Below are 3,951 nucleotides of genomic sequence, written 5' to 3'. Positions count from 1 at the left end.
TTGGTAAAATCGGCTATGAAAGGTAAATTAATGATTGGTGCTGGTAATTAATAACAATCATCCAAGAAAAACAATGGATTCCATCTATTATTCTCCGAGAGGATACTGGAAGGGGAAGGCCGCAATTGGTAAGCTTGCAAGCGCTGCAAAGGTAACAAAGACCACTGCGGCTAATTGGTTATCCAAACAGGCTATATGGCAAATTTATCTACCACCGCCTAAACAAATCAACTTCTCGCGCTTTGATGTCAGCGTACCTAATGAAGTTCATCAGGCTGATATACTATTTCTGCCGCATGACAACGGTTACAAATACGCGCTAACCGTAGTTGATGTTGCGAGTCGATACAAACAAGCGGAACCGTTGAAAACAAAGTCAGCAACTGAAGTAGCCGATGCGTTTGAGCGGATTTATCGAAGAGGTCCTCTGCGCTGGCCAAATCTATTACAAGTTGATCCTGGTAGTGAATTTCGCGGCGCTGTTTTATCAACGCTGAAACATCATAGCGTCGCGATACGACGAGGTCATACTGCGCTACATCGTGATCAGGCAATTGTTGAACGATTCAATCGGACTCTCGCTGAACGGTTATTTGGATATCAATACGCGAAGGAATTCATCCAAGAAAAACGATCTCGTGAATGGGTTAAAAGGTTGCCAGGTGTAATTTCAGCGTTAAATAACGAGATTACCCGAGTAATCAACATGAAGCCCAGCGACGCGATTAAATACGAGTATATACCCGGAAAATTAAAAATAAATAGCGTTTCTAAGCCGATTCTTGGCGATGTCACTGTTAGATATCTATATGAACCAGGAGAGCTTGAAGGCGGTAAAAAAAGGGCTACCGATCCTATTTGGAGTGTTACCACACATAACATATCAACGATAACACGATCAACTGGTAGACCACCGATCTATAGACTGGATTCAACTGCTCCTCAGCGCGGATTTACACGCGAGCAACTACAAGTGATACCTAACGATACTCAATTACCCCCGCGTGGTCTTAACTAGCGCCGTTGCGTCTATTACACTCAAGACAGGTCAACCTCACATTGTTTTTGACATGACCGAGACTGTTATCGATCCTATCCACGGTAAATTGGCGAGTGTCTTTATCCGAATAACGCCAACTCATTATACAATTGCAACTCGCGCAGTGATTATTCTGTTGTTGTCGTAGCGAGATTATTAATTCGGCATCAATATCAAAACGCCGCTGTTTTTTTTTATCCTGTTGGCGGTAACCCGAGAGTTTTCTATCAATGACGCTTGCATCGATGGTGACTTTGTCGCCGGCTTCGTCAGTGACTCCGTCACCGGCTCCGTCAATAACAATTCTTCGAAGCTGATTTATCCTTCGTACTCTGGACACTGCAAGATAGACTAGATTCGACCATTCGATGCGATTATCAACTATCCAAACAATTGTGTCCGTGATGGTTAGTCCCTGCGAGGAATGTATTGTTGTTGCGTATCCTAGCGTCCACGGGGATTTATCAGCACGTAGCGCGTCCTCGACGACGCTGATATCAACGAGCACGATATCATTCAGCACGAGAATTTGTTTTTCTGTCCGGCCTGGAATTTCAACTTCAATGTTCTGCCGCCGTGTGTCCGCGGGTCTATAACATAACGGCACTGGACGCGTTGGAAACTTTTCCTTATGCAACGTAAACAACTTCCGCTGAAGTGTGTCTCTGACTATCTTTCTACTCGCTACAATCAAATCGTTTGGTCTCCATGTTTCCCAGAATTCATTTAACGGCGTTTCCGGAATCACCTCGCGAATTATTTCACATTGAATTCTATCCGGCTGTAATCTGATTAATTTCTTAACCTCGCGCAGTTGTTCATCAAGTGCTCGGTAATCAGTATCGGTTTCTTCATAATAGTCCACAAAACCCCTTAACCAATCATGTGGACCCTCGCCGACAAATGGTGGTGGTTGGCCATGGTCCCCACACATAATTACCGCTGTATTCGCGCGCAGCAACCACTCAAGAAACATTTGTAAAGTATCTAACGAAACAGTACATATCTCATCCCAGATGATAATGTCGGGAATAAATTTTTCACCCATTCGATCAGGAGTCCACTCGCCGCCGCTGTATCGAAAAAAGCTGTGATAAGTAACGGCGTCAACATTTCGTTGTTTTATTTCTCGCGCTAGTCTATGGGTCGGTGTAAGCACGATTATACTTGCCCGCGTTCGAAATAATTCAATTGCCCGAGTCGTCTTTCCTGACCCGCCACAGCCGCTTAAATAAACCGTCTTGTGTCTACAAATTGGATCAGAACACGATGGTGCATTAGACCATTCTGACAATTTATCACCGCGTAAGTAGTTGTTCTCAACGGTGACATCTGCTGACGGGAAATAATCGCGTCGTATTTCATTTTTAATTCTCCATGTACCCCAACTCTCGTCCGGACTAGTAAACTCGGCTACGTTTCCCTTATACGCTACGTCAACATAAAACGAATCAACGGCTACTCTAACCGCGGTATCGGGGAATCTATTTATCATCGAGAATAAATTGATAGCGGCATATCCCAGCATAGACGCCCTCAAATGTGGATACGCCGGGCTGTCTCCATCGCTGTAGGTAACAACTGTACCCAACCTCGTTCCATTGGACAAGAAAGCTGTTTTGCAGTTCACGTATCTATTTTTTGCCACTGTGTCCTTGATTACGAAATCATATTCTGCGTCATCTATAATCAGCCGTGAGCAATATCGTTTGTAGTCGTGGTTTTTTCCACCTTGTGTGAACTTACCAATTATTCTTCTACCGAGATCTTTTGCCTCGCGGTTTCGTTGGTTAAATATCCTCCTGGACCATTCGATGATATATTCCTCGTCGGCATCAATGTTTTTTCTGGACTCGTCAATTATGCTATCTAGACGCTCCGGTTCTGGTAACCAGACTTCAGTCTGTGCCCGGTATGATATAATCGCGTCACTGACAATCAACGAAACTAGCATGCTACAATCAATCATATACCGTAGCAGCGCTATTGGCAGCCATCTCTTTTCAGCCATGTGTCTACCGATCCAAATATAGCAACAGCGATGGAGTCCTGCCGCGAATTCAAATGATACTATGCGAGCGAATCCGGTTAAATCAAAATCAGGCAGTGGTCCATTAATAGCAACACGAGTCATTTCATGACTGGGGTGTCCAAATCGTCTAAAGTACTCAGCGGCGGATCCATACCCGAGAAAACTCGCTGGATAACAGGCAACCATATCAACCGAGATCATAGCGTCGCGGTTGTATTCAGTGTTCCATAGTCCACCGTGATAGTATTCCAAACAACTGGATTGTACATCCGGTAGAAATTCCTTGCGCGTTGGTCTCCACGCATTTTTCCTTGCTGCAACATGAGCTACAACCGATGGAATCGTAAAACAATTTGTTAGCAGTTGTTCATCATGCTCTTCAAATTCCATGGCGGTTTTTTTCATCCTGTTGTGAAATGCTTCAGTGCGATATAATTCACCGTTTGGTCTTACAAACTGATCAAAGGTATCCGCATCGTTTTCAGCGCTGCGAAGTAACCACACTGATACAGGGTCGTTTTTACACAAGTAGGCAATAGCATCAAATAGTTTCCTCTCCGCGAGAAAACCATCCTTGGAGAATTGTTCTCCCAGGAATTCTTCGGGTATATACTTTACTGTTCTATCCCGTGGAAATATTGTGATCACGGGCGTCCATGCGTGTTCGTTATGATCAATAATTTTGATTGGGGCTCCATTCGATTTATACTTCGATTCGTATAATACTTCACCGGTTATCGTTGTAACGGTTATTGGAAATCTCAGCGATGTTTCTAATCTCGCTATGTCGCTGATGGTCGCTCCACGCTCTTTTACGGTTAGTTCCCACTGGTTGATTTTGCTACGACGTAAATCAGTCAATTTGTTTCCTCGACATGCA

The sequence above is a fragment of the Sinohyriopsis cumingii genome, unplaced genomic scaffold (genome assembly GCF_028554795.1).
Source record: "Sinohyriopsis cumingii isolate HCF-2022 unplaced genomic scaffold, ASM2855479v2 utg000127l, whole genome shotgun sequence".
Lineage (NCBI taxonomy): Eukaryota > Metazoa > Mollusca > Bivalvia > Unionida > Unionidae > Sinohyriopsis > Sinohyriopsis cumingii.
This window is presented reverse-complemented; position numbering follows the sequence as displayed.